This window comes from Bos indicus x Bos taurus, chromosome 13, assembly GCF_003369695.1.
Source record: "Bos indicus x Bos taurus breed Angus x Brahman F1 hybrid chromosome 13, Bos_hybrid_MaternalHap_v2.0, whole genome shotgun sequence".
In the NCBI taxonomy this organism is placed as follows: Eukaryota; Metazoa; Chordata; class Mammalia; order Artiodactyla; family Bovidae; genus Bos; species Bos indicus x Bos taurus.
Window position 1 is genome coordinate 72,698,356 of NC_040088.1, and position 27,284 is coordinate 72,725,639.

Sequence of the window (27,284 nt, forward strand, 5' to 3'; positions counted from 1 at the left end):
CGCCCGCCCGGCTCGCCGCCCACACAACCCCGCCCCCAGGCACGGGCGGGTGCTGGCCGCTCACACGCCCCCTGCGCGCCGCCGACCCTCGCAGAGGGCCCGGCCTAAGCTCTCCGCCTGGCGCCCGCGCCGTGTTCTGCGAGAAGCCCGTGGAGCCGGCCCGGGAGCTGCCCCGCGCGGCCGAGGGAAGGCTGCCTGAGGCGGGGCGCCGTGAGGGCGGGGGCGGGCGGGCGTCTCCCGGGGCCGCTGCTCTGGAGCTGCACAACCGCGTGCGAGATGGCGGGTGTGCCTGTGGTTCCACTCCGTGCTTGTGGGCAGGTCGGTTTCGGCGGCTTCCCGCGCGCCGGGGACGCCGCCACTTCCTCAGCGACCCCGGCCGCCCCGCGTCTTCGAAGCCTCTGTGCGCGCGGACTGCGCGGTGGGCCTCTCGCCCCGGTGGCGCGCGGAGAGACCGGGAGACGGGCTGCTGGAGCTCAGGTGCGAGTTACACCAGGGAGGTGGGGACGGGGTAGCCCGGGCGTTAGAGCCGCGCCCTGAGGGCTCTGGTGAGTGTAGCCCCACCGGGGAGCCGGCCATGCAAACACCCTCCCCTCCCCGCCGGGGAAGGGCGGGCAGCAAGGGGGCTCTGGGGCGGGAGGCTCGCTCTTCACTCCCAAGGCATTTCAGAGGAGCGATGGGATTACTCTGTGTGTAGATAGCTGTTAGAGCGCTAGGGGCTCATCTGGTAAAGAATCTGCCTGCAGTGGGGGAGACCTGGGTTCAGTCCCTGGGTTGGGAAGATCCCCTAGAGAAGGGAAAGGCTACCCCCTCCAGTATTCTGGCATGGACTCTCGCAAAGAGTCAGACTTCGCAAAAAGTCAGACTGAGCGTCTTTAACTTCACTAATTAAAGGGCTTCCCCAGTAATTAAGGGGCTTCCTTCATAGCTCAGTCGGTAAAGAATCTGCCTGCAATGCAGGAGACTTGGGTTTGATTCTTGGGTTGGGGAGATCCTCTGGAGAAGGAAATGGCAACCCACTCCAGTATTCCTGCCTGGAGAATCCCGTGGACAGAGGAGCCTGGCAGTCTACAGTCCATGGGATTGCAAGAGTCGGACACGATTTAGGGACTAAAGCACCACGCAGCACTTTGGGGAATGGATCAGATAGAAGAAAGACTGGTTCTGAGTGGGGTATAATAGACAGCAGGAGAGATGGATGTGGTCAACAGCCTGGTCGGGGGTCACTGAACACCGTGTCCTGAGACGACAGGACTTGTAGGTACAAGGACAGGGGTGGAGGTGAGAGGAGTAGCGGGGGAGGGGAGGGACCGCGTCTCTGGAGGCTTCTCTCAGGCAGCAGGGTAAACATCTGGCGGTCAGCAGGAAGAGCCTTTGGGTAAGGTGAGTTTTGTTTTGAACATTCCAAAGCACTTAGTCTGACACTTGGGCCATTTAACAGATGGGGAAGCTGAGCCACTAGGAATTAGGGATCAAGTTAAAGGACATGTCTGAACTTGTAGCTGTTGGAAGCGGAGCCGCAACTTGAACAGTTTTCTTCAGTTCCAGTCTGTTATTCTTGCAACTTCAGGCAGTTACCTTATCTAAAAAGTTAGGAGACCACAGTGGGAGGTTCACTGGAGAAGTAGTACTCAGAGGGGCCTTTGTTGTTCAGTCCCTAAGTCATGCCCCAGTCTTTATGACCGCGTGTACTGAGGCACGACGCCAGGCTTCCCTGTCCTTCCCTGTCTCCCTGAGTTTATTCAAATTCATGTCCATTGGGTCAGTGATGTCATCCAACCATCTCCCCCTGTGTAGCCCCCTTCTCCTTCGTCATATCCTCAATCTTTCCCAGCATCATGTTCTTTTCCAGTGAGTTAGGACTTTACATCAGGTGGCCAAAGTATTAGAGCTTCAGCTTCAACGTCGGTCCTTCCAAGGAATATTCAGGGTTGATTTCCTTTAGGATTGACTGGATTGATTTCCTTGCTGTCCAAGGGACTCTCAAGAGTCTTCTCTAACACTACAGTTCAAAAGCATCAATTCTTTGGTGCTCAGCCTTCTTTATGGTCAAACTCTCATACCCATACACGACTACTGGAAAAACCATAGCTTTGACTATAGGGACTTTTGTCTGCAAAGTGGTATCTCTGCTTTTTAAAACGCTCTCTAGGCTTGTCATAGCTTTTCTTCCAAGGAGCCAGGGTCTTTAAACTTCATGGCTGTAGTCACCATCCGCAATGATTTAGGAGCCCAAGAAAATAAATTCTGCCACTGTTTTCATTTTTTCCCCATCTATTTGCCATGAGGCAATGGGACTGGATACCATGATCTTAGTTTTTGAATGCTGGGTTTTAAGCCAGATGTTTGAGAGGGGTGGAGGCTTTCCAATAAGTTCCCACTAGGGTGGAAAGACTAGGCCACGTGGGAAGAAAGGAGCCCAAAGGCGCAGACAGTGCCCACAGGTGCTGGCTTTTCAGAGTGTGAGGCCAGCGGTCTATTTCGCTCAGACTTGAATGTTGGTTTCCCACTTTGGGAAGTGGCAGGGTGGAGGGGGGGAATCAGGGGTGAACTTAGAAGTGTAAAATCACTGGCTTTTCTGGGTCTTAGAGGGCGTCAGTGCACCTTTTCTTGCAGTCCTGGCTGCCTTTGGGGGCTGGCCATTGGGACAGCTGAGCTGGGTTAGACTAAGAATTGGTCTTGATCTGATTGACCCCTCACACCCTGGACGCACACATGCTTTTGAGAATCATTCCTCCCTGGCAGATGGTAGTTGGTTTAGGGCAGGGACTCTGCCTTTTTCATTCCAGAATCCCTCATGGTTAGGTGCTGTGTTTGGTCAATTGGAATGATGCACTTTGTATCTGCAGAACTGATCATCGTTTGAGTCTTTAGGAAAATTATCTTGAGTTCCCAGGGGCTTACAGCTGGAGGTGGGAGCACAAAATGATGCAATTCCCAGTGTAAATTTTACAAATTTAAGTCTTAAAAAAAGAAATAAAAATTTAAATCTGAAAACTCAGTTGTATCTTTACCAGTTTATTTCATACTTGTCTTTTGTATACCTGCTGATCTCCTAATCGTGCAAGAGCTTCAGCTGTCCCTTAAAATAATATTTGTGATAAAAGGAATATTTAGTGAATTCTAGTAAATCAGACTTTTCCATGATATCTTTTTAACGAGTTGATGAAAGAGTAGGTAGAAGTCATTCTTTCATTTTTCATTAGAAATCATTTCTTACATCCAAGCAGCATTAAATAGTGTAATTTTGTTGTTATACCCGTAGTGCTAAAGCATTTATTTTGGCTCTAAGAGGAGATGGGTTGCTTCTCGTTGTTTTGAGATTTTTTTGTTTGTTTGTTTCATTGTTATAGCATTATTGGGGTTTCTTTGGTAAAAATTTTAATTGAAATATAGTTTACTTACAGTGTTTTAGGTGTAGGGGTTGCTTGTTGACAGACATTATGTAGCATTTATGAATTTTATAATTCTAATATTTTTATCCTTCCAAGGGAAATTTTTTTAGAAATTTGCCAAAGTAGGTAGCAGAAAAACTCCTTTGGCCTTTCTGTTTTCTATCCTAGCAGTGTGTAGGTTTTGTTTTATTTTGTTTTGTTTGGTAGTAACCTTTTAAGATCCTTTTCCAATAAATAATAAGTTATTTCCATGCTTTTGCCATGTGTTATTACTTCTGTAGACTATTGGTTTTTTGTCATTAGCTTTATTGAGGTATAATTTATGTACAACACAATACACATTTTAATAGGGTTTTGACAAATGTATACAATCCTTGTAAGCAGCAACCCAACCAAGATTTCTGCTATCCCAAGGATTCCCTGTTCTCTTCTGTGGCACCTCCCATCTGCAGCCTTAGGCAGCCAAGGATTTTCTTTGCCCTACAGATTATATTTGTCTTTTTTATTGTATTTCTGCAGTCAGCATGCCAGCAATTGCAAACTTTTCTGTACAGGGCCAGTGAGAAGCATACAGTGTGTACTCCTTTCTGTCTGACTTCTCAGCACAGTGTCTTTAAGATTATCCCTCATGACTATGTTGATTGTGTATTTTGTTAGTAATTCATGCCTTTTTATTTTTTTTAATAGTGGTAAACGATACAAAACTTAAACGTTGCCATTTCTAACCATTCTTCTGTGTCCACTTCAGTGGCATTAATTATATTCCCATTGTTGTGCAACCAGCACCCCTGTTTCCAAAGCTTTTTCATACCCCCAGATACACTCTCTAGCTTCTAAGCAGTAACTAGCCACTCGTCTCCCCCGTCAGCCGGGTAGCCTCTAATCTACTTTGTTTCTGTGACTTTTCCTATTCTAGACTTTTCAGATAAGTGGCATCATACGATATTTGTCCTTTTGTGTCTGGCTTATTCCACTAAGCAGTGTTTTCAAAGTTCGTGTTGTGTATGTATCGGCACTTTTTTTTTGACTGGGTAATATTCCATTGAATATACACACTTTGTATGAACATAGGTTTTCAGTTCTCTTGAGTGTATACCTAGAAGAGGAATTGCTGGATAATATGGGAATTCGAAATTTGACTTTTTGTGGACCCACAAGGCTGTTTTCTGTAGGGCTGTACCATTTGACATTCCTCCCTGCATTGGACAAGGGTTCCAGTTTCTCCCCATCCTCTCCAACACTTGTCATTATAGCCATCTTAGTAGGTGTGGAAGGACTAGTGGTTTTTCATAAGGTACATAAGCATAGAGTATTGCTACAAACTTGGTGGGGGAATTAATGAGTGTAATTTTATATGTTCCAGGAGGATGGACTGAGGCAAGTTCTGGAGGAGATGAAAGCTTTATACGAGCAAAACCTACCTGATGTGTAAGTTGGTAAGTTGATCTTTTAAAACAGTTTAAGAAATATGATACTGATGTCAGATCATCTTAACATTAGTTTTTAGATATGGTTTTTTTTTTTTTTTTTAATTCTCTGTGAGCCTGATCATACCCTAGCTATACAGAAGCAGAAGGATTTGTGTTAATGGTTGTTATGTCTCTGGGGACCTAATAGTGCTGGCACATGGTAGCTGTTCAGTAAATGCTTCTTGTCTGACTGGTGTGACTTGAAAGGAGTTAGGGTGGATGTAAAAGAGATGACCCAGGAGCAAGTAACAGACCTGACGAGTGAAGTGTGTTGCTTCCGCTACTTGTTTTCATCAGGTGAGGCCTTAGTGGGTTTAAAGGGAGAACAGGCAGTTTGCAAATTTAGCAGGAGCAGCAGTGACTTCCGAAAGCTCGAGTGAAGTTGGCTGGGAACTCGTGCTGCGGAACACTACAGCTTGGTAGGCTACAGGGTTCTGGAGTTGCAGACTGTTAGATCCAAGCATGGTAGTTGGCACAGAGTAGAATTTGAGCTGAATGACAGACTTCAGAGGACCTGCGATTGGGTGAAGAAGACTACTGACTGCTGGAGGAAAATTGAGTTATTGAGAGCTCTCCTGCAAAGAAGTCTGTCTGCAACTTGAGATTTCGTCCCTGGCCTTGTTAGGTAGTGTTTTCATCAGTTAGTTGGGCATAGAAATCAGTAGCGAGTTGTTAGGGTGTGTGGAGTACACAGAACAGTAGGAACACTTTGCAGTGACTGTGTTTAAGGATAGATACTGGTGAACGAGGAACTTATCTGCAAGAGGTCTGCAGTAAATGTAAGGGAAATGGAAAGTCCTGCACTCAGGTTCCCAAGTCCTTCATTTGTTCATGCAACAGATATGCACTCAGCAGTTATGAGCTGATAAAGGGCTCTGGTGTTTCAATTGTAAACAGCAGAATCAAGAGGTTTGCCCCCGTGGCCCTCAAAACAGTGTCATGCAGAAGGCAGAGGTTAAATGCAGGTAACGCGGGTCCGAGTACCTGCCGTGAAGGAAAATACCACACTGGGAGAGAGAGTCATGCACTGAAAACATTGGTAGATTGAGAAATCCTGGAAATTCTCTCCGAGGAAGAGACTCTTCAGCTGGAGCTTGAAGAAGTGGGTTTTAGCGATGAAATAACTGTGGGCAGAGAGCATTCTTTGGAGGGAACAGCATGTGCAAAGGCCTTGAGTCTTGAAAGAGGGTGGGATGCCCAGGGACCTGGTCATTCCCAAAGGCCAGTGTGGCTGGAATTTAGTGAGCAGGCCGAGGGCAACACCAGGGGAGATTTCTGAGCATGTGGGGCTGGTGGTGGCATGTTTGTGTTCTGAGGACCCCCTGCCCCGTGTGGATAGTGGATGGTGGTACTGAGAGGAAGCATGGTGGTCATGGAGGTGACAGGAGGGGTGAGCCAGACTAGAGGAAAGGAGAGCAGGTTACACACCTGTTTAGGAGGTGACTGAATATGCTTTGGTCCAGTAAGGGACTGATTTTCCTGTATTCATACCGTAGGGAAATACAGGATCCAAATTCTGTGCCCTAGCCTCCTAGTTTGGTTCTGGGCAGGACAGTAACTATTACCAGTTTCTGGTTAAAATTCTTGGCCAGAAGAAATCTATTCTTATATAATTGTTCATGTGGAAATGTGACTTTTTAAGGAAGTTCTTGTATTACTCATCAAGAACTTTGATGTTAAGTTGGGTGTATTTTATTTGTGCTATTTCATTATAATCAAGACCACATTGTAAGCAGTGTGGAGAATAAATCTAACGTTTGTGGAGTGGCAGAAGTGTCTAGAACAGATCTAGAAGACATGGTACATCTATGTACATGGTCCATGTACGTCTCTACATGGTACAGATCTAGAAGACACGGGACATACATCTTGCCTCTATTTTCAGGGCCTAGAGCAGGTACATACATTCTGTATTTATCTCTTTCCTTTTAAAACTCCACAGTAGACACTTAGTAATTCTGTACATCTGCTTTTGTTTTGTTTTCCCTTTTTTTTTTCAGTTGTGGTAAAGGTACACACCAGGTAGCTCAGTGGTGAAGAATCTGACTGCCAGTGCAAGAGGTGCATTCCCTGGATCGGGAAGATCCCCTGGAGGAGAAACTGGCAACCCACCCAGTTCTCTTGCCTGGAAAATTCAATGGACAGAGGAGCCTGGCAGGCTACAGGCCATGGGGTCAGAAAGAGTTGGACATGACTTAGTGACAGAGCACACATACCACTGAGTGTATTCAAAACACTCATAGTGTCATACAGCTATCACCACCACCACCTTCTTCAGAACTCTTCATTGTACAAAACTGAAACACCACACCCAGGAAACAATTGTAGATCTGATTGGAAAGGGTGATGCTTGTCTGCTATCTAAGGAGACATATATTTTATAGGGGAAAACCAAAATGTTCTCCCTCTCTGCGTCAAGGACCCTAAAGTACAAACATGCACACGGTTGAAGATCAAGAACCATTTCTTGGACGAGTGGAGGAGCATTTGACTTTAGAGTCCTTTGCTCACTTTATGGGAATGAGGATTTGAAAGTATTGATACCATAGAAAGAGGACTTGTAGGATGAGAACATGATGTGAGGCCATAATCTTATGCACCGTGATATTTGATCTCTTATTCCAGCATGAAACAGGGATACTAAAAAGTGAGGCAAAAGTTTGTCTTTTGGAGACAATGGAAATTAAATCAGTGTGGAAAATGCAATGCGTCATGTGGCTAAACAAAACAATGGAGTGTGATCCTAAGCAAATTAGTTAGGTAATAACAATCTACAGATCTCTAAATAGCATTATGGCTAAATAAAGCAATTCAAAAGCATAAGATAAATCTATACAGTCACATGGTATGATCCTTTGGTGTATTTGGTGAAAAATATAATCTGCATACAGAGATTTTTTCCTTTTTTTTTCTTTTTCGCTCAGTCCTGTCTGACTCTTTGCCATCCCATGGACTATACAGTCCAGGGAATTCTGCAGTCCAGAATACTGGAGTGGGTAGCCTTTCCCTTTTCCAGAGGATTTTCCCAACCCAGGGCTGGAACCTGGGTTTGATACATACACAGATAGTGCAATAATATTTATGAAAAAGATACACTTGCATATATCTGGACCTGCTTGCAAATGCAAAGAAAAGTTTGTAAAGATCAACTCCCACTTTTTAACAGTTCCATTAAGAAGAGGAACGTGATAGAAGGAAGTTTTAGGACTGCACTTTGGGTTCTTCTATTGCCACTTTTATTTTATGCATTTACTTCGAAATTTTTACAAGAAGAATGTTATGTCTGTAAAGAATAACTAAATGATACGTACCAGTTCACCAGACGCTTACCTGAGAACCATGCTTCTGGATGATCCCCTCAAAGGTAAAATCTGCCACTTAGAACACAGGGGAAATCTGTGCCTTTTGTGTGAGTGTGTGTGTCTGTGAACAAGCCAGATTCTCCCAGGCACTTCTGAGTCACGTAAGCACTCATTTCATTCACTTTTAAGAAGTGCTTCTTGTATTAACTAAATCCTGAGAAGATGGGTGCCAGGGACAAATTTGGGGCTAGTGAAAGCATGGCATGTAGTCCCATCACTTTATGGCAAATATATGGGAAAACAATGGAAACGAGAGACTTTATTTTCTTGGGCTCCAAAATCACTGCAGATGGTGACTGCAGCCATGAAATTAAAAGATGCTTGCTCCTTGGAAGAAAATCTATGATCAACCTAGAGAGCATATTAAAAAGCAGAGACATTACTTTGCCGACAAAGGTTCTTCTAGTCAAAGCTATGGTTTTTCCAGTGGTCATGTATGGATGTGAAAGTTGGACTATAAAGAAAACGGAGAGCCAAGGAATTGATGCTTTTGAACTGTGGTGTTGGAGAAGACTCTTGAGAGTCCCTTGGACTGCAAGGAGATCCAACCAGTCCATCCTAAAGGAAATCAGTCCTGAATATCCGTTGGGAGGACTGATGCTGAAGTGGAAACTCCCAATACCTTGGCCACCTGGTGTGAAGAACTGACTCATTGGAAAAGACCCTGATGCTGGGAAAGATTGAAGGGAGGAGAAGGGGCAACAGAGGATGAGATGGTTGGAAGGCATCACTGACTTGATGAACATGAGTTTGAGCAAGCTCAGGGAGTTGGTGAAGGACAGGGAGGCCTGGCATGTTGCAGTCCCTGGGGTCTCAAAGAGTTGGACGTGACTGAGCAACTGACCTGAACTGAACTGAGGCTACCACGTGATTGCCAAGGACGCTCTAGCATTCAGGTGTGAGCAGCCTAGCTTCAAACAGACTTGCTTGGAACTTCTCCAGAAAACCGTTGGGTGGGTGGAAAGGGGTGCTGTGTCCAACAGCTCTTTTCTGATCCGTGCTGTTTGAGAATCTGGTCTTTATTCCTGGAAATGAGCCTTAATCCCTTAAGGCTGCACCAGAGGCAGAGCAGGAGACTGGGCAAGAGCCTGTGTCCAGTCCCAGGGGACCAGGTTGGAGTCGGGGCCTGACTTGGAGAGAGAGATCTGTCTCCCCGCAGGGCCTGGCCTAGATCTTGAGCTGCCCTCAGCTTCAGGTCAAGACCAGGAACCGAGCATGGCTGGGCGGCGGGGCAGAGCGCAGAGCCCCCTCCCGTGTTGCGGCCGAGGCTCCACTGCCTCCACCGGTATCGTGGTCTGAGAACCAACTGGGCCAGCGGCCCTGCTGCCACACCGACTGCCTGGAGCCACTGCTGTCTTGGGCCTTCAGCCAGTTGGTCTGGAAGGCGGGCTCACACTCCTGGATCTTCCTGCTGCTGTCCATGGTGTTAATGACTGTTCTCTGCACTGACCTAATTTACCGGCCCCAGGATGAAGAATTTTGGGCATTACTTTACTAGCATGTGAGATGAGTGCAATTGTGCAGTAGTTTGAGCATTCTTTGGCATTGCCTTTCTTTGGGATTGGAAAGAAAACTGACCTTTTCCAGTCCTGTGGCCACTGCTGAGTTTTCCAAATTTGCTGGCATATTGAGTGCAGCACTTTCACAGCATCATCTTTGAGGATTTGAAAGAGCTCCACTGGAATTCCATCACCTCCACTAGCTTTGTTCGTACTGATGCTTTCTAAGGCCCACTTGACTTCACATTCCAGGATGTCTGGCTCTAGGTGAGTGATCACACCATCGTGATTATCTTGGTCATGAACATCTTTTTTGTACAGTTCTTCTGTGTATTCTTGCCACCTCTTCTTAATAGCTTCTGCTTCTGTTCAGTCCATACCATTTCTGTCCTTTATCGAGCCCATCTTTGCATGAAATGTTCCCTTGATATCTCTAATTTTCTTGAAGAGATCTCTAGTCTTTCCCATTCTGTTGTTTGCCTCTATTTCTTTGCATTGATCGCTGAGGAAGGCTTTCTTATCTCTTCTTGTTATTCTTTGGAACTCTGCATTCAGATGCTTATGTTTCCGTTTCTCCTTTGCTTTTCACTTCTCTTCTTTTCACAGCTATTTGTAAGGCCTCCCCAGACGGCCATTTTGCTTTTTTGCATTTCTTTTCCATGAGGATGGTCTTAATCCCTCTCTCCTGTACAATGTCACGTACCTCCGTCCATAGTTCATCAGGCACTCTATCTATCAGATCTAGGCCCTTAAATATATTTCTCACTTCTGCTGTATAATCATAAGGGATTTGATATAGGTCATACCTGAATGGTCTAGTGGTTTTCCCTACTTTCTTCAATTTAAGTCTGAATTTGGCAATAAGGAGTTCATGATCTGAGCCACATTGGCCACCTCATGTGAATAGTTGACTCATTGGAAAAGACTCTGATGCTGGAAGGGATTGGGGGCAGGAGGAGAAGGGGACAACAGAGGATGAGATGGCTGGATGGTATCACCGACTTGATGGATGTGAGTCTGAACTCCGGGAGTTGGTGATGGACAGGGAGGCCTGGCATGCTGCGATTCATGGGGTCGCAAAGAGTCGGACACGACTGAGCGACTGAACTGAACTGAACTGATGTTAATCCCAAGCTCCTAATTATCCCTCCCCAACCACATTTCCCCTTTGGTAACCCTGAATTTGTTTTTGAAATCTGTGGGTCTGTTTCTATTTTGTAGATAGGTTCATTTGTATCATTTTTTTAGATGAGATTCTATATATGGATGATATCAATAATGGTATTTGTCTTTCTCTGACTTAGTATGAAAATCTCTAGGTCCATCATGTTGCTGCATATGGCATTATTTGCTCATTATTGTGGCTGAGCATTGGAGAAGGAAATGGCAACCCACTCCAGTGTTCTTGCCTGGAGAATCCCAGGGACGGAGAGCCTGGTGTGCTGCCATCTATGAGGTCGCACAGAGTTGGATACGACTGAAGCAACGTAGCAGCAGGAGCAGCAGTGGCTGAATAATATTCCATTGTATACATGTTCTCATCTTTATTCATTCCTCTGTTGATAGACATTTAGGTTGTTTCCATGTCTTGGCTGTTGTAAATGGTGCTCCAGAGAATAGGTACAGGTATGCGTATGGCTGAGTCCCTTAGCTGCGCACCTGAAACTATCACAACATTGCTAATAGGCTATTCTACTATATAAAACAGGTTAAAAAACGAAAATCGATTACAAAGGGAAAAAAAAAATAGGCTGCTTGCAGAGTAGATCTTCTTTGCCACCAAGTGGCATGATGCAGTAACACCCCTTCTCTACATGCTCAGTGAAAACTCCTGGACAAAATCGGCCTAAATATTTTGTTTTCAATGCTGGGAAGAAGAGCTGAGTAAAGAAAACAATGTAATAAGATTTGGTTTTTTTCATGTAATGAGATAGGTAAAATATAGCTAAAAATAATATGTCTAAGCTCTAGGTCAGTAATTACATCATTGTGATTATCTGGGTCGTGAAGATTTTTTTTGTACAGTTCTTCTGTGTATTCTTGCCACCTCTTCTTAATAGCTTCTGCTTCTGTTATGTCCATACCATTTCTGTCCTTTATCGAGCCCATCTTTGCATGAAATGTTCCCTTGGTAACTCTAATTTTCTTGAAGAGATCTCTCGTCTTTCCCATTCTGTTGTTTGCCTCTCTTTCTTTGCATTGATCGCTGAGGAAGGCTTTCTTATCTCTTCTTGCTATTCTTTGGAACTCTGCATTCAGATGGTTATATGTTTCCTTTTCTCCTTTGCTTTTCACTTCTCTTCTTTTCACAGCTATTTGTAAGGCCTCCCCAGACAGCCATTTTGCTTTTTTGCATTTCTTTTCCATGGGGATGGTCTTGATCCCTGTCTCCTGTACGGTGTCACAAACCTCATTCCATAGTTCATCAGGCACTCTTATCTATCAGATCTAGGCCCTTAAATCTATTTCTCACTTCCACTGTATAATCATAAGGGATTTGATTTAGGTCATACTTGAATGGTCTAGTGATTTTCCCTACTTTCTTCAATTTAAGTCTGAATTTGGTAATAAGGAGTTCATGATCTGAGCCACAGTCAGCTCCTGGTCTTGTTTTTGTTGACTATATGGAGCTTCTCCATCTTTGGCTGCAAAGAAATAATCAATCTGATTTCGGTGTTGACCATCTGGTGATGTCCATGTGTAGAGTCTTCTCTTGTGTTGTTGGAAGAGGGTGTTTGCTATGACCAGTGCATTTTCTTGGCAAAACTCTATTAGTCTTTGCCCTGCTTCATTCTGTATTCGAAGGCCAAATTTGCCTGTTACTCCAGGTGTTTCTTGACTTCCTACTTTTGCATTCCAGTCCCCTATAATGAAAAGGACATCTTTTTTGGGTGTTAGTTCTAAAAGGTCTTATAGGTCTTTATAGAACCGTTCAGCTTCAGCTTCTTCAGCATTACTGGTTGGGGCATAGACTTGTATTACTGTGATATTGAATGGTTTGCCTTGGAAATGAACAGAGATCATTCTGTCGTTTTTGAGATTGCATCCAAGTACTGCATTATGGACTCTTTTGTTGACCATGATGGCTACTCCATTTCTTCTGAGGGATTCCTGCCCGCAGTAGTAGATATAATGGTCATGTGAGTTAAATTCACCGATTCCAGTCCATTTTAGTTTGCTGATTCCTAGAATGTAGCTGAATTCCTAGAATTCACTCTTGCCATCTCTTGTTTAACCACTTCCAATTTGCCTTGATTCATGGACCTGACATTCCAGGTTCCTATGCAATATTGTTCTTTGTAGCACTGGACCTTGCTTCTATCACCAGTCACATCCACAGCTGGATATTGTTTTTGCTTTGGCTCCATCCCTTCATTCTTTCTGGAGTTATCTCTCCACTGATCTCCAGTAGCATATTGGGCACCTACTGACCTGGGGAGTTCCTCTTCCAGTATCCTATCATTTTGCCTTTTCATACTGTTCATGGAGTTCTCAAGGCAAGAATACTGAAGTGGTTTGCCATTCCCTTCTCCAGTGGACCACATTCTGTCAGATCTCTCCACCATGACCCGCCTTGGGTTGCCCCACGGGCATGGCTTAGTTTCATTGAATTAGACAAGGCTGTGGTCCTAGTGTGATTAGATTGACTAGTTTCCTGTGAGTATGGTTTCAGTGTGTCTGCCCTCTGATGCCCTTTTGCAACACCTACTGTCTTACTTGGGTTTCTCTTACCTTGGGCATGGGGTATCTCTTCACAAGTGCTCCAGCAAAGTGCAGCCGCTGCTCCTTACCTTGGAGAGGGGTGTCTCCTCACCGCTGCCCTTCCTGACCTTCAGCGTGGGATAGCTCCTCTAGGCCCTCCTGCACGTGCAGCCACCACTCCTTGGACGTGGGGTTGGTCCTCCTGGCTGCCACCCCTGGCCTTGGGCGTGGGGTTGCTTCTCCCGGCAGCCACCCCTGGCCTCAGGTGTGGGGTAGCTCCTCCTGGCTGCCACCTCTGGCCTCGGGTATGGGGCATAGGGTAGCTCCTCTGGGCTGCCGCCCCTGACTCGGGCGTGGGGGCGTGGGGTAGCTCCTCTCGGCCACCGCCCCTGACCTCGGACATGGGGTAGCTCCTCTTGGCTGCCGACCCTGACCTCGGATTTGGGTAGCTCTTCTCGGCGGTTCCTGTGCTGTCACAGCCTGGCACTCTCGGCCGCTGCCCCTGACCTCGGATGTGGGGTAACTCCTCTTGGCTGCCGCCCTTTGGGCATGGGGTCCTCCCGGCTTCTGCCCCTGACCTCGGACGTGGGGTAGCTCCTCTTGGCTGCGCTTAAGTGGGCCAGTCGCAGCCGCCCGTGCTTAACTGCGCCGGTCGCAGCTCCCCACGACCCAGATAATCACGATGATGTGATCACTGACCTAGAGTCAGACATCCTGGAATTTGAAGTCAAGTGGGCCTTAGAAAGCATCACTACGAACAAAGCTAGTGGAGGTGATAGAATTCAAGTTGAGCTCTTTCAGATCCTGAAAGATGATGCTGTGAAAGTGCTGCACTCAATATGCCAGCAAATTTGGAAAACTCAGCAGTGGCCACAGGACTGGAAAAGGTCCGTTTTCATTCCAATCCCGAAGAAAGGCAATGCCAAAAAATGCTCAAACTACCGCACAATTGCACTCATTTCACACGCTAGTAAAGTAATGCTCAAAATTCTCCAAGTCAGGCTTCAGCAATACGTGAACTGTGAACTTCCAGATGTTCAAGCTGGTTTTAGAAAAGGCAGAGGAACCAGAGATCAAATTGCCAACATACGCTGGATCATCGAAAAAGCAAGAGAGTTCCAGAAAAACATCTATTTCTGCTTTATTGACTATGCCAAAGCCTTTGACTGTGTGGATCACAATAAACTGTGGAAAATTCTGAAAGAGATGGGAATACCAGACCACCTGACCTGCCTCTTGAGAAATCTATATGCAGGTCAGGAAGCAACAGTTAGAACTGGACTTGGAAAAACAGACTGGTTCCAAATAGGAAAAGGAGTATATCAAGGCTGTAAATTGTCACCCTGCTTATTTAACTTATATGCAGAGTACATCATGAGAAACGCTGGGCTGGAAGAAGCACAAGCTGGAATCAAGATTGCCAGGAGAAATATCAATCACCACAGATATGCAGATGACACCACCCTTATGACAGAAAGTGAAGAGGAACTAAAAAGCCTCTTGATGAAAGTGAAAGAGGAGAGTGAAAAAGTTGGCTTAAAGCTCAACATTCAGAAAAGGAAGATCATGGCATCTGGTCCCATCACTTCATGGGAAATAGATGCAGAAACAGTGGAAACAGTGTCAGACTTTATTTTGGGGGGCTCCGGAATCACTGCAGATGGTGACTGCAGCCATGAAATTAAAAGACGCTTACTCCTTGGAAGGAAAGTTATGACCAACCTAGATAGCATATTCAAAAGCAGAGACATTACTTTGCCAACAAAGGTCCATATAGTCAAGGCTATGGTTTTTCCAGCGTTCATGTATGGATGTGACACTTGGACTGTGAAGAAAGCTGAGCACTGAAGAATTGATGCTTTTGAACTGTGGTGTTGGAGAAGAGTCTTGAGAGTCCCTTGGAGTGCAAGGAGATCCAACCAGTCCATTCTGAAGCAGATCAGCCCTGGGGTTTCTTTGGAAGGAATGATGCTAAAGCTGAAACTCCAGTACTTTGGCCACCTCATGCGAAGAGTTGACTCATTGGAAAAGACTCTGATGCTGCGAGGGATTGGGGGCAGGAGGAGAAGGGGACAACAGAGGATGAGATGGCTGGATGGCATCACTGACTCGATGGACGTGAGTCTGAGTGAACTCCGGGAGTTGGTGATGAACAGGGAGGCCTGGCGTGCTGTGATTCATGGGGTCGCAAAGAGTTAGACACGACTGAGTGACTGAACTGAACTGAAAGCATAAAACTTGAGGAATACAACTCTCTTTATTAATCTAACTTTTAATTAGACTAATCTTCCTCCTTTGGTTTCAAATTGTCCTGATCCTCTTTGCAGATGTTAACTCTCTACGCCGTTCATCTGTAGACAGTTTTAACTTTTAAAAGCAGCTGGACGAAATAAATATGGATCTGTGGAGAACACGTTATATACATAATAAATATGTCATGTCAAGCTTTCCTACCATTTACCAACTTGTTAATTGTTCTTTTATTTTTTTTAATTAAAATTTTATTTTTAAACTTTACAAAATTGTATTAGTTTTGCCAAATATCAAAATGAATCCACCACAGGTATACATGTGTTCCCCATTGAACCCTCCTCCCTCCTCCCTCCCCATACCATCCCTCTGGGTCGTCCCAGTGCACTAGCCCCAAGCATCCAGTATTGTGCATTGAACCTGGACTGGCAACTCGTTTCTTACATGATATTTTACATGTTTCAATGCCATTCTCCCAAATCCTCCCACCCTCTCCCTCTCCCACAGAGTCCATAAGACTGTTCTATACATCAGTGTCTCTTTTGCTGTCTCGTACACAGGGTTATTGGTACCATCGTTCTAAATTCCATATATATGCGTTAGTATACTGTATTGGTGTTTTTCTTTCTGGCTTACTTCACTCTGTATAATAGGCTCCAGTTTCATCCACCTCATTAGAACTGATTCAAATGCATTCTTTTTAATGGCTGAGTAATACTCCATTGTGTATATGTACCATAGCTTTCTAATCCATTCATCTGCTGATGGACATCTAGGTTGCTTCCATGTCCTGGCTATTATAAACAGTGCTGCGATGAACACTGGGGTACACACGTCTCTTTCCCTTCTGGTTTCCTCAGTGTGTATTCCCAGCAGTGGGATTGTTGGATCATAAGGCAGTTCTATTTCCAGTTTTTTAAGGAATCTCCACACTGTTCTCCATAGTGGCTGTACTAGTTTGCATTCCCACCAACAGTGTAAGAGGGTTCCCTTTTCTCCACACCGTCTCCAGCATTTATTACTTGTAGACTTTTGGATTGCAGCCATTCTGACTGGTGTGAAATGGAACCTCATAGTGGTTTTGATTTGCATTTCTCTGATAATGAGTGATGTTGAGCATCTTTTCGTGTGTTTGTTAGCCATCTGTATGTCTTCTTTGGCGAAATGTCTATTCAGTTCTTTGGCCCATTTTTTGATTGGGTCTTTTATTTTTCTGGAGTTGAGCTGTAGGAGTTGCTTGTATATTTTTGAGATTAGTTGTTTGTCAGTTGCTTCATTTGCTCTTATTTTCTCCCATTCTGAAGGCTGTCTTTTCACCTTGCTAATAGTTTCCTTTGATGTGCAGAAGCTTTTAAGTTTAATTAGGTCCCATTTGTTTATTTTTGCTTTTATTTCCAATATTCTGGGAGGTGGGTCATAGAGGATCCTGCTGTGATGTATGTCAGAGAGTGTTTTGCCTATGTTCTCCTCTAGGAGTTTTATACTTTCTGGTCTTACATTTAGATCTTTAATCCATTTTGAGTTTATTTTTGTGTATGGTGTTAGAAAGTGTTCTAGTTTCATTCTTTTACAAGTGGTTGACCAGATTTCCCAGCACCACTTGTTAAAGAGATTGTCTTTAATCCATTGTATATTCTTGCCTCCTTTGTCAAAGATAAGGTGTCCGTATGTGCGTGAATTTATCTCTGGGCTTTCTATTTTGTTCCATTGATCTATATTTCTGTCTTTGTGCCAGTACCATACTGTCTTGATAACTGTGGCTTTGTAGTAGAGCCTGAAGTCAGGTAGGTTGATTCCTCCAGTTCCATTCTTCTTTCTCAAGATCGCTTTGGCTATTCGAGGTTTTTTGTATTTCCATACAAATTGTGAAATTATTTGTTCTAGCTCTGTGAAGAATACTGTTGGTAGCTTGATAGGGATTGCATTGAATCTATAAATTGCTTTGGGTAGTATACTCATTTTCACTATATTGATTCTTCCAATCCATGAACATGGTATATTTCTCCATCTATTAGTGTCCTCTTTGATTTCTTTCACCAGTGTTTTATAGTTTTCTATATATAGGTCTTTAGTTTCCTTAGGTAGATATATTCCTAAGTATTTTATTCTTTCGGTTGCTTGGTGAATGGCACAATTGGCACCAGAACACTGAAAAAACAAGGAGATGACATTGCTGCGTCTGGAACTTCAGGCTTCTCATCCTTTATAACTCCTCTGAAGGTTATTAACAAGATTATTCTTTTAATCGCCGGCCATGCTTTGCCACTCTGCATCTTTACTGTAGGTTTATGGATGTTCATAATTTCCTTGCTTAACAACTGTCATAGGAAGCAAATTCTGTTCACCTCAAATATCCTGTTCACTCCCCATCAGTCAGGGCCCAGGCCATGTCCCAGCCCCTCCCAGAGCTGTCCTTCTCTCCCGACCACACTAGCTCACATTTATGCAACTTCTCCTAAATTCCTGCAACTCTCTCTTTGGTATCACTGAAAATTCAAAACTTAGCACTTGACATTGTCATTTATATATACATATTAAAAATAAACATATATAAAATACAGTAGGTAAGTGATATGTAAAATATATATAACGTAAGTAGAATACCATGCAATAAAGAATTCCATTGAATTGATTCCAGGTGACTTGGTGTATTTTTTCTTGTCCTCTACTTGTATGATATTCATCTGAAATTCAATTAGTATTATTAGAACTACAAGAAATAGATGAATAGGATCTTATCTCCTGGAGTTCCCTGTCAGTACTTTAATCCATGTTCCCTTGTCTCTTGCTCCCTTGAGCTCTCCTTTCTCTTTTGTCTCCAAATTTTTATTCTTTTATAGGTTTGTCTACAATATTTTCACTTTAACTTTTTTTCTGAACTATGTTTCATTACTTCCATTCCTTACTTGTATAATGTTTCTCAGAAGCACAAGTACACACCCACAAGTGCCCACATCAGCTCTGTGTTTAGGTGCTGTTTGACTGGGCTGTCTCTGTATTTGACTCACATTTTCATATTCCACAATGTTACCACATGCCAGGAAAGGCAACTATTTTCCTGTCTGCTTCTCATTTTGACCCACATCACACAAAAATGTAGCAAAAGGAAGGGTCGCAGCAGACCATCTGAATGCTTTAAGATGCTGGCCTTTCCTAGAACCACCTAAAACCACCTTGAACAAATTTGCTGTCAAAATAACTATACTACCCAAAGCAATCTGCAGATTGAATGCCTCACCTTTCCAATGGTGTTTTTCACAGAACTAGAACAAAAAATTTTACAGTGTGAATGGGAAAAAAAGACCCCAAATAGCCAAGCAATCTTGAGAAAGAAAAGCAAGAGCTGACAGAATCAGGTTCCCTGACCTCAGACTACCAGTCAGTTCAGTTCAGTCACTCAGTCATGTCCGACTCTTTGCGACCCCATGAATCACAGCACGCCAGGCCTCCCTGGCCATCACCAACTCCCGGAGTTTACCCAAACTCATGTCCGTCGAGTCGGTGATGCCATCCAGCCATCTCATCCTCTGTCGACCCCACATGGCATGGCTTAGTTCCATTGAGTTAGACAAGGCTGTGTTAGTTACAAGCTAAAGTAATCAAGACACGGGTTCTGGCACAGAAACAGAAATATATTGAATAGAGCAATGAAACAAGATACAAAATCCAGAGAGAAACCAATGCACCTACAGGCAAGCGATCTAGGACAAAGGAGGCAAGACTATACAATGGAGAAAAGACAGCCTCTTCAATAAGTAGTGCTGATAAAAATGGACAGCTACAAGCATAAGAATGAAATTACCATACTCCCTAACATATACAAAAATAATTTCAAAAGAAATTAAAGACCTTAGAAAAGGCGGAGGAACCAGAGATCAAATTGCCAACATCCACTGGATCATCGAAAAAGCAAGAGAGTTCCAGAAAAACATCTATTTCTGCTTTATTGACTATGCCAAAGCCTTTGACTGTGTGGATCACAATAAACTGTGGAAAATTCTGAAAGAGATGGGAATACCAGACCTCCTGACCTGCCTCTTCAGAAACCTATATGCAGGTCAGGAAACAACAGTTAGAACTGGACATGGAAGAACAGAGTGGTTCCAAATAGGAAATGAGTACGTCAAGGCTGTATATTGTCACCCTGCTTATTTAACTTATATGCAGAGTACATCATGAGAAACGCTGGGCTGGAAGAAGCACAAGCTGGAATCAAGATTGCCAAGAGAAATATCAATAACTTCAATATGCAGATGATACCACCCTTATGGCACAAAGTGAAGAAGAACTAAAAAGCCTCTTGATGAAAGTGAAAGAGGAGAGAGAAAAAGTTGGCTTAAAGCTCAACATTCAGAAAACGAAGATCATGGCATCTGGTCCCATCACTTCATGCCAAATAGATGCAGAAACCGTGCCAGACTTTATTTTTGGGGGCTCCAAAATCACTGCAGATGGTGACTGCACCCATGAAATTAAAAGATGCTTACTTCTTGGAAGAAAAGTTATGACCAACCTAGATAGCATATTCAAAAGCAGAGACTTTACTTTGCCAACAAAGGTCCATATAGTCAAGGCTATCGTTTTTCCAGTGGTCATGTATGGATGTGAGAGTTGGACTGTGAAGAAGGCTGAGTGCCAAAGAATTGATGCTTTTGAACTGTGGTGTTGGAGAAGACTCTTGAGAGTCCCTTGGACTGCAAGGAGATCCAACCAGTCCATTCTAAAGGAGATCAGCCCTAGGATTTCTTTGGAAGGAATGATGCTAAAGCTGAAACTCCAGTACTTTGGCCACCTCATGCGAAGAGTTGACTCATTGTTAAAGACTCTGATGCTGCGAGGGATTGGGGGCAGGAGGAGAAGGGGACGACAGAGGATGAGATGGCTGGATGGCATCATGGACTCGATGGACATGAGTTTGAGTGAACTCCAGGAGTTGGTGATGGACAGGGAGGCCTGGCGTGCTGGGATTCATCGGGTCGCAAAGAGTCAGACACGACTGAGCGACTGAACAGAACTGAACTGAGCTGAAATATAAGAACAGACCCCACAAAACTCTTAGAGGAAAACATAGGCAGAGTACTCTCTGACATAAATCACAGCAGTATGTTTTTTCACTCACCTTAGAATAATGAAAATAAAAACAAAAGTAAGCCAATGGGATCCAATTAAACTTTGCTTCTGCACAGCACAGGTAATCATAAACAAGACAGAAGAAAACCCACAGAAGGGGGGACAATATTCTGAAATTATGCAAATGACAAAGGATTAATCTCCAAAATATTCAAACAGCTCAAGGAGCTAAATATCAAAATACAAACAACCCAATCAATAAATGAATGTAAGATCTAGGTGGACTTTTCTCTATAGAATACTGACAGATGATCAAAAAGCACATTGAAAGGATGCTCATAAAGGGTGCTCCACATCACTAATAATTAGAGAAATGCAGAAATACTACAATGAGGTATCATTTCATACCAATCAGAATAGCCACCATCAAAAAACCTACAAATAATAAATGCTGGAGAGAGTGTGGAGAAAAGGGAACCCTCCTACACAGCTTATGGAATGTAACTAGGGTACACCCACTGTGGAGAACTCTATGGAAATTTCTTTAAAAACTAAATATAGAGTTGCCATATGATTCAGCAATCCCACTCCTGGGCATATATCCAGAGAAAACCAAACTTCAAAAAGATGCAAGTACCTCAATGTTCCAAATTGGGAAAGGAGTCCATCAAGGCTGTATATTGTCACCCTACTTATTGAACTTATATGCAGAGTACATCATGCAAAATGCCAGACTGGAGGAAGCACACGTTGGAATCAGGATCGCAGTGAGAAATATCAGTAACCTCAGATACGCAGATGACACCACCCTTATGGCAGAAAGTGAAGAACTAACGAGCCTCTTGATGAAAGTGAAAGAAGAGAGTGAAAAAGTGGACTTAAAGTTCAACAGTCAAAAAACTAAGATCATGGCCCAGTGACAAGCAGTAACAACCAACAAGAAAGGAGAAGCCACATTTTGTTTGTTTTTGCATCTCTAAGATCCAGCACAGAGACTAGACTCTGAAATTGGTTGGTTTTGGTTGTGCGACTTTTGAAGGACATGATACGCATTGAATATCTGAGATGGGGGAATATGACACACAGATTATTTCAAGAAATAAATTTTTTTCAATATGTAAATTATGTTTTTTTTTAAGTTTTAAAATTGAACTATAGTTGGTTTAAAATATTGTGTTAGTGTCAGTTCTCCAGCATAGTGATTCAGTATTTTTGCAGATTTTACTCCAATACAGTTTATTACAAGATATGGCTATAATTCCCTGTACTATAGAGTATAGCCTCATTGCTTATCATTTTATACCTAGTAGTTTGAATCTGTTAATGCCATACTCCTAATTTGTCCCTCCCCCTTTAGAAGAGAGATTTTTGTAGACTTCTCAGCCTAGGCGAGTTACGAAAGAAAAGCTCCTAACTAGGAATCTTCCCTCTGCCTATTGAATCCATTAAAAATAAAGGGGGACACACTAAAAAGAAGAACTAATGAGAATGGAGTTGGACCCTGTGGGGACCTCCCCATATACCCTCCCACTAGTTTGTAGAAAAGCTTTAGCCTCCAAGGCTTTGCCAGAGTCCCAAAGAGCAAACGTAATTAGAGAAGTGAGAAGATGCTGAGACAAATGAAAACAGTTGAGCAAGACAAAATAACAACAGTTAAACCTTCAAACAAACTCAAGGACCTTTAACTTTTCCTCAAGAGCTGCAGAGAACTTTCGGAGCCATATCCATGAGTTATTCTGCAGATACTGACACTGGCCCCAGGTGGAAGAAGTTAACTGCATGCTGTCTACACCTATGCTTACCCCAGACCAGTTGAAACTTGGTCATGGCTGATGATACTGATTCCTGAAACCACCCAGTTAGCTACCACCAACCAATCCAGAAAGAGGTACACCAGCCATCAGCACCTCACATCCAGACCCCAAACGTTGCATTTCAGAACCCTTCCCTGAATTTGGGGGAGAATAGATACATGTATATATATGGTGGAGTCACTGTCTGTGCCCCTGAAACTATCACCCTTTTCTTCGTCGGCTCTGCTCCAATATAAAATAAGTTTTTTGAAAAAATGGGTTTTGTCCTTAGCAAACCTAAGTCACATATTTTTCTTCATTCTACTTTACCAAGAAGTGCATTTATTTTTTTGAAAATATTCTAACTATCGGGAAAGGTTTAAGATTTTGTTAATTCTCTCATAAACCAGCCTACCCTCCTTGGAAAGAAAACATTAACAGTTTAATATAAAACGTGGGGACATATATTTCTACACTGCTATCTGTATACCTACTCCTGTGTGTGAGTTTGTGTGTGTCTATATCTAGCTATTTCTCCCTACCGGAAATACGCTGTGCAACATTTTGAAGCTTGCTTTAACAATAAACTCCTGACGTTAAAAACAACATCAACAAGCAACAATAAAACCCTTCCCTGGAAGCCATCAGAGAGTTTGTGTCTTTGGAGAAGGAGCCCTCTGTTCTTGCCTGGCCTCGCAATTGGCACCTTGGAATAAACACCACAATTTCCTTCATCACATCTGGTGTCAGCAGATTGGTTTGACTGTGCATTGGGCAAATGGATTCAGTTTTGGTTGGGTAACAAAATCTATCCAACTCCTGCAGGAGGACAGGAGGCAACGTATAGGTTGTGTTCTAGGTTCTCCATAAAACCTAGCCAGGAACTGGAGAAATACTAGACGATTTCAATATTCTCCTTAAAATTGATAGTTAAAACAACTGTCTAGTGTGAGGGTTCATTTATGTGCCGATTTGGTTCGCTTATGATCCCAGCTGTTTGGTCAAATATCAGTTTAGATGTTTTTGTGAAGATATATTTCAGATATGATTAGTATTTAAATCTGTAACTGAAAGGGAAAAAAGTACAATTCAAGAAAGAGAGATTCAGGTTAAACTGAAAGTCTTCTGAGAAAGAGAGGCGAGGGCTTATGAAGACAAAAAGCCACAGGTTGTCAAAAACTGCCCGATGAGAACTGTGACTGACCCTCATGCGAGTCAGGAAATATTTGGCCTCCCAGAAGCACAAGGTATACAGGGCAGGTATGGTCCAAGAAGTAGCTTGAATTTCTGGCAGATGTTCTGGAGGACTTCAAAATGGAAAAGAAATGATCTGAAGCTCAGGTTGCCTCTGGGCTGAAACGTGCATATGCCACACTCCTTAATGGCCTCCCAGCTCTGTTTCAGAGAGCTCTTTAGGGAGCATTGTTGTCATTCAGTCACTAAGTCATGTCCACCTCTTTGTAACCCCATGGACTGTAGCACACCAGGCTTTCCTGTCCATCACTATCTCATGGAGTTTGCTCAAATTAGGGAGAATTACTGACTCCATCATTTTTATTCAACGAATGGCACTACGAAATCTGTCTCTGACTTCTGCTGAAGTGAACAACCATAATAGGGAAGACCCTTTTGTATTCTATTACAAGTGCAGCACTAAAAGGATGTTGTCCGTAAGCTTAAATTATACATAGTGGCTCAGCACTGGGAGCCCTGCTTCCCACATAATGAGCATTAAGATAAAATACCTGTATTTAGCTCCAAGGAAACATCCTGACCAAGCCCAGCTGTCAATGACTGCAGGAAGGAAAATAACACAACCCCTTCAGAGGCTGATGGGAACCAGGAAGGGTTTGGCTTTACTCTTTCTCCTTTTAGTGTAAAACAAGCCTGAATTCTAACTCAACCAAGATGGATCTTGGGGACATGAGTCCACCATTTTACCTTGATCTACCAGCTTTCCAAACAAAGTTGCTATTGCTTGCCCCAACAACTCATCTCCTGATTTATCAGCCTATCCAGCAGGAAGCGATGCAGCTGGGTAACACAGTGACCCTACCTATGTCTAAGGCCTTCAGGTGAGCATAAGCTCACTGGCTGGTGCTGCTGTATGGATCACAGTTTGCCAGAGATCTCTTCCTTGCAGACGAGGCAAAGCCTATGCCAGTTGTAAATTGGCATAGCTCCCTGTACTCAGGTGTGTGCTGTTGAGGAGAGGAAAAACTTTACCCTTCTAGATTCATCTGGTGGATTGAGAATCAACTTAACATGAGACAGATTAACAGGAAGAAAAGCAAACAAGAGGTTAACAACATGTATACTTCTGTACATATGGGTGAGTCCCAGAAAACCTGAGTAACTCATCAGAATGGTTGAAACCCTCACCTTAAATGCCATCTTCAGCTAGAGACAAAGGAGGATGTTGTGGGTAGTGGTTTGGGAATACAAAGTGGAGGAAGGTGATTCACACGGAGATGGAAAAGCAAGTGTTTGGAACTCTCTGTAAATATTTGGAGTTCCCCTGACCACACCTGGCCCACATTTTTTTCTTGGTATCTCTGGTAGCTCTCTTCCTGGGCCAGCCCCTTTATCTAAACTATTCAACAGTTAAGAAGGTAGTCAAAAGAAAGACTTTGAGTCTCTTCTTTCTTAAAAGTACTCTGCCTAACGTCATCCTCTTGACAAAGAGACACATTTTGGGGTGACAAATTTTGCTTCCCTACAATACCCTGGATCAGGTAGAAAAGGTTAATACGGAAACCCAAGGAGGAAGCCACCTGCTTCCCAAAATAGTCCCGAAAGTTTGGGGGGGACTTGCTTAGATGCCTGAATCTAAGTCTTGGGGGACTTTGGCTGAGACCAATTTCTTTTGCTAGGTAAGGGTCTTGCTGATTAAATGTTGCCTAAGACAAGCCAAAAGGATTTTGTGCCTATCAACTTCAAGTTTCCTTGGACTGGTTACAGTGGCTGAATTGTGGCCTAAAACTCTTCTAGGAACAAGGTGGGAAACTGTGGGAAAATAAACTTCCCTGGGGTTTCTCAGAGGCTCTTTGTCTCTCACACCTCCAGCCAGTCATCTAATTAATTGCTCCAACCTAAGGATTCATAGTCTCATCTCCCCAAGGAGACTAAATATTATAGCTCAGGGTAGGTCCCCCGAAAGCGCTCCGTCTCATTGAGAATTTATATTTCAAGAGGGATGAGGCCAAGATCTGGCTCCTTGAGAGATTTTGTTACCAGCAAAGCCTATGAACAGTTACCAGGCTAAAAAAAAACAAACAAAAAAAAGACAACCAACTTAGGAAGAAAAATACTAACCTCCTTTCCCTTGTGCTTAGTGTGGTTTCTCTTGCTCACAGGGTGATGCCTGCAGAGGCCTTGCTCCCAGCCTTTCAAACCGCAGTTCCTGGTGTGAACCTGCTTGGACGTGGCTTCTGCTTGGGGTAGGGGGGCCGTGTGCATAGATGCTGCAGAGGACACCTTAATGCAAGATGGCAACGAGCCCTGTGAGCCCCATTACCTGGAGCAGCTGCGCCTGTCTCTGCTCCTAGAGACCTCCAACTCCACCCCTGCCCTGCTGACCAGAGCCCTGTGGAGCAGCCCCGCCCGCGGCCTATTGGAGAGCCTGGGCTGCACAGCGGGGTGCCCACCTTTCAGTTCCTTTGCGCCTCAACACAACTAATTCCATTGGCAGAGCGACACTTGGCAGATGACCCTTTTTGGGTGGGTAACAGCTTTACTTACATATCAAAGCCCAGAGTAAGGAGGAGCTCCTTCCCAGGAGAGGAGAAGGCCCTTCTCAGCAGCAGGGACAAGGTTTCCTGCCGTCTTGCACCTGCTGGTGTGGAACACCTGACCTGCTCTCAGCACACGGCCCCAGGTGCAGTCCTGGGCGAGGGGGCAACACCTGGATGTTTCCTGTGAGATATTTAGTAAGAACTGTGTCTCTGATAGCAATAACCTGTTCCTGCCTTCAGGATAAAAGGAATGAATACTGAAAGCCCAGCCAAAAGAGACTGTCTCAAAGAAGTGAGTGACAGTGAACGCCAAGAGGAAGGAGAAATTCAGACAAACAAGGACTGGAAAGGTGTGGCTTTGATTCAGCGACGTGGAAGTCATCAGTGGCTTGGGAGCAGTTTTGAGGGAAAGAGAGGGATGACAGTCTAGAGTTGCTAGAGATACAGGCAAACCTTTCAAGAAGTTTGTTGTGGGACCTAAGATTGTCTGGGGCGAGTGAGGGGAACAGCAGGGTGAGAAATTTATAGAAAGAAGATCTGAAATCATCATCAGAAGATACAAATTAATGAAATAAAGTGGCAGGGTCACTGGGCAGTGCAGCACTGAGACGCGTGGAGTGAGGCAGGAGAAGGCTCAGGAGTCTCACATGAAACTGGAGTTCTGCCCAGTCAGACACTGAGAGGACAGAAGGAAAAGGGGATCAGGATTAAGTGAGCATTAGTAACTTGTCAGCTCTTGGAATTGTGGAGGAAAACACTTCCTCCACCCGCTTAGGTTCAGTGTTTGGGAATCTGCAAATTAAATTGTTAAAAGCAGATAACCATGAGAAAAACACTTAACGGCTTTCTAGCAGTCATGTACACATGTGACATTTGGACCATAAGGCTGAGCACCGAAGAATTCATGCTTTCAAACTGTGGTGCTGGAGAAGACTCTTGAGAGTCCCTTGGACAGCAAGGAGAACAAACCAGTCAATCTTAAAAGAAACCAACCCTGAATATGTTCATTGGAA

General features: G+C 43.9%; 1 long non-coding RNA gene across 2 annotated transcripts; it reads left to right on the forward strand.

Moving 5' to 3' along the window:
• The first annotated feature begins 16 nt into the window (after window positions 1-16).
• On the forward strand, window positions 17-27,189 carry LOC113903699. 2 transcript variants are annotated; one of them, XR_003514273.1, is made up of 3 exons: window positions 17-477; window positions 4,756-4,828; window positions 6,862-6,898. It is a non-coding gene; the product is annotated as an uncharacterized LOC113903699 (long non-coding RNA). The 2 variants fall into 2 exon arrangements; XR_003514272.1 differs by lacking the exon at window positions 6,862-6,898 and adding an exon at window positions 25,894-27,189 and having other exon boundaries at window positions 23-477.
• The last annotated feature ends 95 nt before the right edge of the window (window positions 27,190-27,284 follow it).